This window comes from Opisthorchis viverrini, assembly GCF_000715545.1.
Source record: "Opisthorchis viverrini unplaced genomic scaffold opera_v5_70, whole genome shotgun sequence".
NCBI lineage: Eukaryota > Metazoa > Platyhelminthes > Trematoda > Opisthorchiida > Opisthorchiidae > Opisthorchis > Opisthorchis viverrini.
Genome location: NW_008751726.1, coordinates 364204 through 376785, shown reverse-complemented (window position 1 = coordinate 376785; position 12582 = coordinate 364204).

Here is a 12582-nt window from a genome sequence, read left to right as displayed (position 1 = left end):
TTCGACACTTCCACTACTACTGCCTAGACCTGGGAAACCTGGCAGTATCATAGGCCTCGTGTTTCCTTCGGGTAGCATGACGGCTAGGCGGCATTACAGCTGAACGAGTGCGTCAAGTAGTAGGGTCCACATCTTAGAGAGCAACAATAACTTTGTATGTTGTGGGGTTTGCGGGATGTGCATTGCTCACATTCACATCACACTCGTTTGAACAGTCGTCCTCCTGTCCTAGCGCAATTATTCTGGGGGGAAGCACTGGACTCGAGTTTCGCTGTTATTAGAGCTCATCAGTAGTGCGGGAGTCGAACTGAGGACGTCAAAATACCTTCAGCTTTTTTACCATCGATGTCTTCGGAGCATTGCCCAGGTCTGGTGGGAACATCAGCTCAGTAATGCTGAAGTGCGTCGAATGGTGCTCGGAAACAACTCGCCCATGACAGATGGACTGGATAAAATCCTCAGGTTGCGCGGGCTTAGTCACGTGCTCCGTTTGCCAGTTGACCGAGTTCCTTGAACGGCTCTTTCCTCACAGACACGTGAAGAGTGGGAACGAGTCAGGAGAGGTCAAACAATGGACTGAACAGTGAAGTATGAAAGCAATTACTACCAAACTCAGATGCACTACTCATTGCCATCTACCTGGATGGGGCCATGAGACGGGACATTGTCCAAAATGGCCAAGTCGCGCCCTCAATGGCACTCCTGCATCAGAGCTATTGCCTTCAATCCATAAATTCTCTCCCAATCTTCCTAATTAAAACTCCACAGACCACCTTGCATTTACCCGTCAATTATATTAACTACCACCTTTAGTGCACAGCTATCTGTTTCACCTCCCCGAATCATCGGTAAACGAAACTGTGGTAGCTATAGCCACTGTACGGCAAGTACGCGATTGCTACAGTTGATGATGTTGATCGCAAGTTTCCGTGTTCTGTGGGAACAGCCTTGTTGTATCTCCTGTCACACCGTTGTTCGTCGCCACTCTGTAAGCAGCGTCCATCCTGCAAACCTAGCTGCTAACCAAATGACCAAGACTGCCCACTAAAGTACAGACTAATAGGGATAGACCTAATATTGAATCAAAAGAAGATGGCTAAGATGTGAAATTATAGAGGTGGGGCGGGATAGCTCAATGGTTACTGATCAGAAGGTCCGTGGTTCAAATCCGACCTCTGCTTCTTGAGTTATTCTATCTAGGCTTGAGCAACCTGGCAGTATCCCAGCCCTCGTGGTCCCTTCTGGTTGCACGGCGGTTGGGCACCGAAAGGGTGCTACAGCTGAACGATATAGAGGTGGGGACCCCTGGGTTTCCGATTGCTCCTGTTTAGGCCCGGGCAACCTGACAGAACCTAAACGTGGGCCGAAAAGGATGCGGCAGCCTCCCTCCTTCCGCTTACGCACATTATTCCCCCCACCCCATTGTTAAATCTTTCTTTTAGGACCATCAGTTAGCACTGACGACCCCGTTCGCCTTGTATAGATTTTGGCCGCAACACCTGCGCGTCGGCGAGCGCTGACAGCATCAGTCATCTCAAAACCAATCTCCAAGCGTTGACACCGTCTACCTGATCGCTTTCAATGGGCGAAGCAAGCAGGACAAGTTTCTCTTGCTCTCACACTGAACTCGCTTGACATAGGTGTACTGTGTACCAGTTGAACACTGATGTCATACTGTCAATGATGATGATGATGACTGTGTACCAGAAACAGGGATTAAAGATGCAAGCATAGGGGTTGAGCCAACTGTCCGATCACTCTCCACTCGCTTCCAGCTGCGCAGCTCTGGTGGTTTAGAGACCACTGTAGCATAATACGCAGGGGTCGATATCGTCCTTTCATCGGGCTGAAGGATTTGTTTGACTGAATAGCCGTTAATGGTCGTTTCTGTGTGATTTGTCCGGCAACGTCAGTGAAGGAGTCTCACGAGCGGGGAATCTGACTGTTGTCCGTCATGCCTGTTTATGCTCCAACTGACAATAGCTGACAATATCAAAGACAAGTTCTTAAAGCCTTAAGTGCCCTGTTACAGCGGGCTAAATTATCAGTTATCGTTATGGTTGCCGGAGATCTGAATGTAAAAATAGGCAGGCCTAATGCATCTGAGAAAAAATTAAATGGTTGACATGGAATGGGCTCAGTAACTACGGACAGTGGTAAACGATCGCTACAGCTATGCGCCGACTGTAGACTGCTTTTATGCATTACTAACTTCCGAAATGTTCCACGGGCCACATGGTATCCTCCAACGACACGCCAGCCAGGGCCCCAAATGGATCACACGGCCGTCAGTTGCCGATGGCGCGGATCAGCAACCGAGTGCTGCTCGTTTTGGAATACACTTGTGGATTCCGACTATATGCTCATCGGAATTCGCTTCTCTCTTCGTTGGCCGCATAAGGTGTGGATATGTCGCTCAGCAACTGAGGGACTGGTAGATCCCGAAGTTAGACGAATTCATCAGAATTGTTATCTGGACTCCCTTGCAACTGCTCCATCGTCCAATGTGAACTCGTGTCACAACTTTACATAGTGCCGATAGTTTGCCTAAGCTACGGCACTACCAGGTCTACTCATGCACTGGACATCAGACAGAACAGTGACTCTACTTCAATCTCCGCCAGCCCCGAACATTATTTGGCCCGACGAATTAACGGACGGCAAGTCAGTGTGTGCGTCAAAACACAAAGTGTAAAGTCATGCTTCCGATAGTAGTGCGACAAGTGAACTCAATCCACGACTATCCAAGGCTCGGGTAGCCCATGCTGATTTGAGACACCTGTGACAGCAGAGCTGTATACAACTAAATCTCAAGCGTATGTGAATCGGCCTATAAAGTGGACTGTTTTGTTGTATGGCTGATACGGACCAAGCCGGCCTCTACAACCAAGTAGGCTAGACTATTGAGTCACTGGCTCCGGAGAAGGGACCCCAAGAAAACTCTAACAAACGTTGTCTCGCGGTCCAGACTTTTAAGTCAGAGGCTAGGGGTAGAGCCTCTGGGCAAAACCCTCATACTCCCACTGCCTTGGGTCGGACTTTTGAGTCAAAGGCTCAAGGTGGTGTACCTCAACTAAACCCCCTTCTTCGGCCTGGGCATTAAGCGTTCAGCTGTATCACCCTTCTGGTGCCTAGCTGCCATGCCACCCGAAGGAAGCACGAGGGCTGGGATACTGCCAGGTTGCCCAAGCCTAGACAGGGGAAGTCGAGTGGCGGAGGTCAGATTCGAATCACGGACCTTCCGGTTAGTAAATTCACGCTCTAACCACTTGAACCATCTCGCCCCCCTTCGGCCTGGGCAACCAAGAAGTATCACTTACCCTTGCAGCTCTTCGCTCACTGGCCTTTCTCCTCATTCCCTCCAAACCTACCGTACAATGCAGTGCAACCAACCCATCAGCCAATCCCCTAACCACTAAATCAACAATGGATATCGTCGAGATCAGCAAATCTTACTGCTGCCAGAAGGGTCATACCAGCAACTAGCGACTATGATGGCGCACGCAGATCCCTCAAACACCGGATAATCTGGAGCTTGAAGAGTGACAGAACGCTGGTGGATTTCAGAGACCCAGGACATGGAGAAGGCTCTCGCTGCCGGCAACAGCCGCACCCTGTTTCAGCTACTCTGATCAACGGATCAAAAGAAGACAGGTGTCAGTGAGTCAATATGCGAAAAAGATGGGACAGCAATTCACTCCCCCAATAGCCGTCTTGAGCGGTGGGCTGTGCACTTTGAAGAACAGTCTACCTGTTCTTCAACACAACCGCTGGAAGAACCAAATGGGCCCGAATGGAACATTGCCACCAACCCACCATCAGTAACCGAAATCCATTGTAGGATTTCAACCCTGAAGCGCGACAAGGCACCTGGCCCGGATGATCTACACCCCACGCTCTTCAAAGAAAGTGGCGAGGTCCTGGTGAACAGTCTGACAACCATACCGCAGAAGACTTGGAACGAAAACAGAATATCAGCCGAATGGAGCTTCTCGACCATCATATCAGTTTTCAAAGAAGGAGCAGGAACGTCATGCGAAAGCCACCGTGGTATCAGTCTAGTGTATGTCGCATCTAAAGCGCTTTCTGCATTATTTTGCGCAGGTTGATGGATTGCCGAGAGAGAGAGAGAGAGAGACAGACTCATGAGAATCAAGCTGGGTTTCATCCTGGTCGGAGATGCATCGACCATAAATTACCTTGAGACGAATTCTCGAACAGCACCACTCCTTCAGACGTCCCACGTTGTTCGTTTTCTGGATTCGAAAGCTGATTTTGATTCTGTCGACCGTCAGCAACTTTGGCAGTGTCTGGCGATCAAAGGTGTTCCTCCCAAATTCCTCTCCCTTATGAAGGAACTATATGCGAACTCCTGTGAGCGCGTACGAGCATACGGGAAGCTCTCGCCTGAGTTCACCACATCCAGTGGTGTAAGACAAGGCTGTCCTGTTCCCCATTTCCTTCAGCTTTGTTACTGCTTAAAATTTCTCTGCCTGCCTCTGAAACCCCGAAAGTCGAAATGCTCCCGGGATGTTCCCTCACAGACATTGAATATGCAGACGATATTGCTCTCCTTGGTTCAGATCTTTCTCAAATGCAAACCATTTTAAATAACCTAAATAACTCTACCGCACGATTGGCATGCGCTTCACACCCGCAAAGTGCTGCTTTTAGACCGCGTGGGATCAGACTCACACCCCACGCTTGCAGGTGAGCTAATCGACGTGGTAGATGAATTTGTTTACCTGGGCAACCGTGTAAGTTCCGGTGGACTGGCTGGAAATGAGATTATTTCTCGAATCGGGCAGCTTTTGCCAACCTCCGACACCCATGGTACCGACGTGACGTGAGCTTGTCTGTCAAGGGAAGAGTTTACACTGCGTGGGTGCGATCCACACTGCTTTCTGGACCCGAGACGTGGCGCCTATGCGCAGAGTGTAGTGAAAGTTACGCTTTACTGCTATTTCCATTAATTCACTTTCACTTGTCATTTCAGCCTATCCTTAGGCGAAGTCTTCTCATTCTACTCAACGGATCAATAATCGATTAACTAAGTCATCGACTCCCACTACAATTTATTCAACATATTATTTCTCATCCATGGAACGCTTTGCTCAACCAGCCAGATTTGACGCGGATCCATACGCTCCTGATGCAACCGACCAATGGACTCACTGGTATCGTACATTCTCCCATTTTTTATCTTGTATTGAGACGCATAATCCGGACAAACTGGAACTTTTGATCAATTATCTTTCTCCTTCTGTCTATAAATCCGTTTCTGAGTGCACCACTTTCAAAGAAGCTGTCGATACTCTTTGTTCAATCTATGCCCCCACCAAAAGCGAAATTTTCGCTCGACACGTTCTTCACACATGCAAACAAGACAATGAGCAAACACTCGATCAGTATGTGCAAAAGTTACGGACGTTAGCTGTTGATTGTAATTATCAAAGTGTGATAGGCGATGTACGTCGTGACGAAGCTATCAGGGACGCATTTATATCGGGCATTCAGTCTACTCAAATCCGCCAGAGGTTGTTGGAGCACCATACGTTGACGCTACGTGAAACCGTAGAAAAATCTAAAGCATTAGAATCGGCATACAAACAGGCATTGTCGTATCAAGTACCCATCTCATCCAACCCTTGCAACGCTGCTCCACAAAGTGGCTTAATTCAAGATACAGCCCAGTCAGAAGATACAATCCTGGTTTCTGCGGTAACTAATAAATGTTTCTTTTGTGGCTATAGCCGACATCCGCGAACAGCCTGTCCCGCCAGAGATGCCATATGCAAGCTGTGTGGTAAAAAGGGTCACTTTCAGTCAGTTTGTCGTTCCAAACAGAAAATCAAGCCACAGACGGCGACTACTCAATCTTTGTTGTCGGCGCTTACTGTTGCGTCTGCTCCCGTATGCCTACAACGAGCGATTAGCCATGTTCATGTTAACGGTGTCCGTCTCCAAGCCCTAGTCGATACTGGTAGTTCTGAGAGTTATATCTCAGCATCAGTCGTCAATAAGTATAGCTGGCGAGTACTTGAATCAAGAAGCAAAATCTCTATGGCTAACACATCTTTTGTGAGTGATACCCTTGGACATTGTCTGGTGCACCTACAGCTAAAAGACTTCGATTACAAAAATGTCAGGCTATCCGTTCTGCCGCATCTATGTGCTGATGTGTTGCTCGGTCACGACTTCCTCAACCTGCACGAGGGATTAGAAATACCATTCGGCGGTTCCCGACCACCTGTTTCCCTTTGCAATTTGACAGCTGCTAAGGTTCCTGAACCGACTTTGTTCCAGAATCTATCACCAATGTGTAAACCTGTCGCGACAAAAACCAGACGTCAGTCTTTTCCTGATCAACTTTTTATTCGCAAGGAAATAAATACCCTGTTGCGTGATGGAGTTATAGAGCCATCAACGTCACCATGGCGCGCTCAAGTCTTGGTCACAACCAACGAGCGTCACAAGAAACGAATGGTGGTTGATTATAGTCAAACAATTAACCGTTATACGTATCTGGACGCGTATCCACTCCCACGCATCGATGAAATGATAGAAAAGATCGCTTGTTATGAATTATACAGCACACTCGACCTACGCAGTGCCTATCATCAAATTCCTATCCGCGCCGACGAACGTAAATATACTGCTTTCGAGGCTGATGGCAATTTGTACCAATTTTGTCGGATACCCTTCGGTGTGACGAACGGCGTTGCTTGTTTCCAACGCACAATTAATGAAATCATTGCCAAAGAGAAACTGGCTGACACTTTTGCATATATAGACAATGTCACTATATGTGGTAAGTCTATGGAAGAACATGATGCTAATTTAGCCAAGTTCAAAGAAGTGGCGCGGCGTTTCGGACTCATTTTCAATGAAGCAAAGAGTACAATCTGTACAAGAACTGTACGGTTGTTAGGTTATGAAGTATCTAAAGGTACTATCAAACCAGACCCCGATAGATTGCAACCACTCCGCAATCTTCCGCTACCCAGTAACCAAAAATCCCAACAGCGAGCGATCGGGTTGTTTTCATACTATTCGCACTGGATATCACATTTTTCTGATAAAATTTATCCACTCGTGCACAACCAAATATTTCCTCTACCTGAATCGGTGAAAACGGCGTTTCATGTACTGAAATCGGAACTGGCTAACGCCCTGGTTGTTTCTATCGACTACACACAACCGTTGGTAGTCGAGACAGATGCGTCTGATGTGGCAATCGCAGCCACCCTAAATCAAAACGGAAGACCAGTGGCCTTTTTCTCCAGAACACTGTCTCCATCTGAGCAACGCCATTCCGCTGTTGAAAAGGAGGCGTATGCAGTAGTTGAATCTATACGAAAATGGCGACATTACCTCATTGGTAATCACTTCAAGTTGATAACGGATCAACGATCTGTTGCCTTTATGTATGATACTAACCATAAAGGTAAAGTTAAAAATGATAAGGTACTACGGTGGCGCATCGAACTTTCTCCCTTCAGTTATGATGTCGTTTATCGTCCGGGCAAAGAGAATCAAGCTGCCGACGCACTATCCCGCCAGTTTTGTAGCTCCGTGTCTAATTCTTCCGAACTGCTGACCATACATACCTCGTTATGCCACCCCGGAGTCCGAAGAATGTTTCACTTTGTCAGATCGAAAAATCTCCCATATTCGTTGAACGAAGTTAGGGCCGTTGGCGCACAGTGCAGGGTATGTGCGCAAATAAAACCTCGGTTTCATCGTCATATACAGGGAAAACTAATAAAGGCTACCCGGCCGTTTGAACGCCTGAACATCGACTTTAAAGGACCTTTACCTTCGGTTACTCGTAACAAATATCTGCTAACGATCATAGATGAGTATTCGCGATTCCCATTTGCTTTCGCTTGTCCGGATATGAAAGCATCGACACTCATCAGTTGTTTATGTCAACTGTTTTCAATATTCGGTATGCCAGCCTATATTCACTCGGACCGAGGCCCTTCATTCATGTCCGTCGAACTCAAAGAATTTCTGCATAGCAGGCATATAGCTACCAGCAGAACCACTCCCTATAACCCCCAGGGCAACGGACAAGTGGAACGGCTAAACGGAACGCTTTGGAAAGCTATCACACTCGGTCTAACATCTCGTAATCTCGACGTTGGACATTGGGAACATATGCTCATCGATGCTCTGCATGCCATTCGGTCGTTACTCTGTACGGCTACTAATTCAACGCCACATGAGAGAATGTTTGTTCACGAGCGTCGATCATCGTACGGACCATCTCTGCCTAGCTGGCTAACATCACCAGGTCCTGTCCTTGTGAAGTCGTTTGACCGCACATCAAAATATGACCCAATTGTGGAAGAAGCGACGTTACTAGAATGCAATCCTGAGTATGCCCATATTCGGCTCAAAGACGGTAGGGACCAAACAGTTTCCATCCGTCAACTCGCACCCGCAGGTGGCGATAGGGGATCAGAAAATGTTCAGCTCGAGTCTCAAATGTTATCGGATGATAACAACAGTGAAGGAAATGCTGGAATATTACCAGAGATTCGAAACAGACCGAAAACGAGCATATCAGAAAATGCTCAGAATCTTCTGATGCAACAGCAACGCACTCGTCCCTACAATTTACGTAACCGCGAAGTCTAGATCAGGTGTTACAAACTTTCTTGCGTCCACGACGAAACGTTATTTCAGTGTTCCATTCAGACCCTCAAAATACTAAAAATCACTTTAACCATTTTCAATTGTTCATCCACACTACGTTCATTTTCTGTTACCAACAACACATTTCTGTTAGGTTCAACTGACATTTTGCCTGCCGGAGTGAATGTAGTGAAAGTTACGCTTTACTGCTATTTCCATTAATTCACTTTCACTTGTCATTTCAGCCTATCCTTAGGCGAAGTCTTCTCATTCTACTCAACGGATCAATAATCGATTAACTAAGTCATCGACTCCCACTACACAGAGGACGTACGGAAGATGTTAGTGTTTGATCACCGGTGTCTCCGCAGCATTGGTGAGGTCTGGTGGGAACATCGGATTAGTACTGCTGAGGTACGCCGGATGGTCTTAGGAGGGAGGGACTCTCCCGTGATAGATGAATTACTCACGCCTCATAGGTTGCGCTGGTTAGGACATATACTCCGCACGCCAGAAGACCGTCTGCCTCACAGAGCTCTTTCGCTCAGACCTGTGCTGAGTGGAAACGGCCGAGAAATGGACAGTGTATAACCTGGCAACGAAGTACGAAAACACTAACCAGTAAACTTATTCGGGTGGATGGGTGGACTCAAATCACCAGTCACGAAGAGACTGGACCTTACCGTGGTGTGGCCGTGTGTGTACCTCGGCGACCTATTGAGCTATACTGGGGAGTATCCGCACGATGCTCACAGAGTCTCTCATACCAGGTTGGTCCATGGGTAGAGGTCCGACGAACACAGTCTCCTGGCCCTCCAGGTTTGGGGTTGGAACATGTATGGCGACGTGTTCCGTAAAAAAATGGTAATGTACTTGCATTTCCAGCCGAACACCGCTGCCTTGCGGTTAGGCTTTTGAGCCAAAGGCTTTGGTTGAGGACCCTAATCGTCCTTCTGTCTAGGTGTGGGCGCCCTGGCAGCAGCCCAGCCCACGTACAACCATGAATTGCACACACACAAATAAACTCATGCCACATCGGCCGTCGCGTGGTGCCATCAGCCGGGTCGCCTTACTTGCTGCATACAGCAGGGCGGGTAAGCGAAAACATTCTACTGCTGACGCCTTCCTTCTTAAACTTTCACGTTTTCCTTCTTTCACCCTCCCCCACCCAAAATTGAATACTTTATCCGCAGGTCCCAGCTCGAGGACTGAACGTGTTGCACGCCCTGCATCACACTCAGCTGCAGCCTTGATCGAGATGCCGACTGGCACGGATGCTCTGGACAATAGTACGACAGAAAAATCAACAAAACTATTGCTTACGATTGGATCACATCTCTCGGGAGTGTCCTTGATTAAATTTCCGTTAAATTTAACTCATAAGTCATGCAGCATATCAAAGAAATGACTATCATTCGGACAAAACCCGCTCCCCATTCGACAATCTTCATGTTGTGAAGTAGTCAACGCACTATCGTATGGCAAGCTGCGTTTATCACAGCACCGTTAAGCCGGGAAACTAACATTCCCGGCCGGCTTCCTGAAACCGAAAGAAGCACTCGTCTGATTAGTTCGTATCACTAACTGGCTTGTTTCACCCGTGAAAGTCGTCCCCAGCCAAAACTATAAGGAGACAACCAGTGTGGGCTCGACAACTGAATTAAGTTATTTTTGTGTGACACACCAGTAGCATACTGGTCCATCAGAGCCATTAAAACCATTTTTTGGATGCTAACTATCACACCAGACCATTTGTTTCACGGTCCAGTAAATTCTACTGCGAACACGACCGGAATTAATTTAAGGACTTGATCTCGTCTTTGCGTGTGGTAATGTAGCAACTGCCGTGTACATCAACAACCGGTTCTCTCTGTGGCTTCGAGTCAGTCATCAACTGATTTGAGGCAACACAAAGGAAACCCCTTTACGCATTATGGTGAATCTTTCCCTTATTTGTACGCTTCTTCCTCGGTATACACCTGGTTAGGCCAACAGGATGTTTACCATGAACGATCTTTGCTCCCCGTTTTACATAAGGATCTTGAAAATTCTCGCGCTCAGACAACGCTAAGCTGCGTGTAATGCATAACGCCGGGTGACCATCCTCTCCGGTGCCCAGCTGAGTGATTGTTAATCCTATGATGGTTCTGATAATCCGTTAATTATTTCTAACAGCATCAGAGCCCATAGAGATTGAGGGCTGTTATCACTGATGAAGAAAATAGAACAGCTGGTGTTAAGTTCATTGAGCCTGCCAACTTCACCACAAACGTTTCGCTGACAGTCGGGATGACATCACCATTGTTTAGTAGATTAGCGTTGCTTCGGTGTGGAGACATTGAACGATGCTGTCTTCGTGTCTATATACTTCTCGTTGACCGGTGGTGACCTTGGATTGATCGATCCTGTTGGTTGGTCCATTCCCTGATTAGCTGACCTCCACATGACCGCTGACTTTGACCTTCGCCACGAACACCCCGTGGTCATTGTCCTATCAGCCTTCTAGTAACGATATCGGTTAATCCGTCTGCCTAACCTCTGGTTCTCCTTAAGTTGACGATCCTTTGTTCCTAGTGGTACGTGTAGGTTGAGTGAACTTTTACATGTCGGCTTATTAAACCTGTGACTGAGTGTCATGCTTCCATGAACCTTGCTTGCTTTGTATTGCCACGTGGCAAGACCATCACGCTTTCTTTCTTGATCTTCGTGCACCAACCACGTTTTCCTGCAGCTGAGCTACCAAAATTTCCCCCAGTAGAAAAGCAACGACAAAAGCGGCATATCAATATAAACCACTAAAATGTTATCTACTTTACTATGCTTAGTGTTTAGTAGCACGTCACCATCAAGTTGACACTAATTGCCCGCAAATCATAGGTGAGCAGTCAACTTTCGATCGCTTCACAGATTCAATTCGATGTATTGTGAGGCCTGGGCTAACTAGCCACTGACTTTTCTACTATTAATGGGTGGTCAATAAGGAATTGCTGCTTCGGTATCCGTATTGGTCGACTTTAACGGGGTCAGGATAAAGTGGGCTGCAAAAACAAACAAACGACTGGTCAGAACACTCATTCTGAAGAGCGAATTAAGGGATTAGGTGATACCTGACAAGACGAATTCTGTTCGAGTCTAACTCACTCACACTAACAAATACTCGCTTCTTACTCGAACAAAATTCCGCTGTCAAATTGACTTAACCTGTCCAAAAAAGTGTGATGCTTCCAGTCACCGCTCTGCGCAACTGGTCTGATCCAGCGCCTCTTCTCCCTGATCAACCTAGCTACCTAACCTAGTCGGAGGTGAACGAAGCGAATCGAGCGAAACGTCCATGTCAGCAATTCACTGAGGGGAACACTACCTCAAAATCTGATAATCGCCAGTTTGTGGACTGGCAATCTAATCAGATGCCAGCCGAAATGTAAATGATAGAAAAAGTCACAGTAAATTCGGCGGTATGACACTCTTAGTCGAGAGATCACGTGCTCAACCTCCACTTGGGAAACACCAGTGAAGGTAGGCCATCTCAAATGGTCTGACATTTCGCGATACAGACGCGTCTCTGAATCAAATAGATGGGTTTAACTTGCATAGAATACTCTCCTAAGGTGCGCTGAGCATAGTATACACAGGCATACACAGGCATATTGGTCATGGGGCGCTCTCATGCTCTTTACCACATGCAGACAACAGCTCTAACCAGAGATTCATCCAAAACTATCCGGTGCCAAGGCGACTTAATGCGTTTTGTCGAAATGATGAAACACAATGTTGGGCCACCAAAACACATAAAAATCACATGTCGGTTTGTTGTATATCGAGAGATCACATCGTACGATGAGCTCATGCATTGAAAACTCACATAAATGCAAATGCGCACCTGAAAGTAATCGGTCTATGGCATAAGCAAGGGAAGTAAATTGAAAGATAGAACGAATT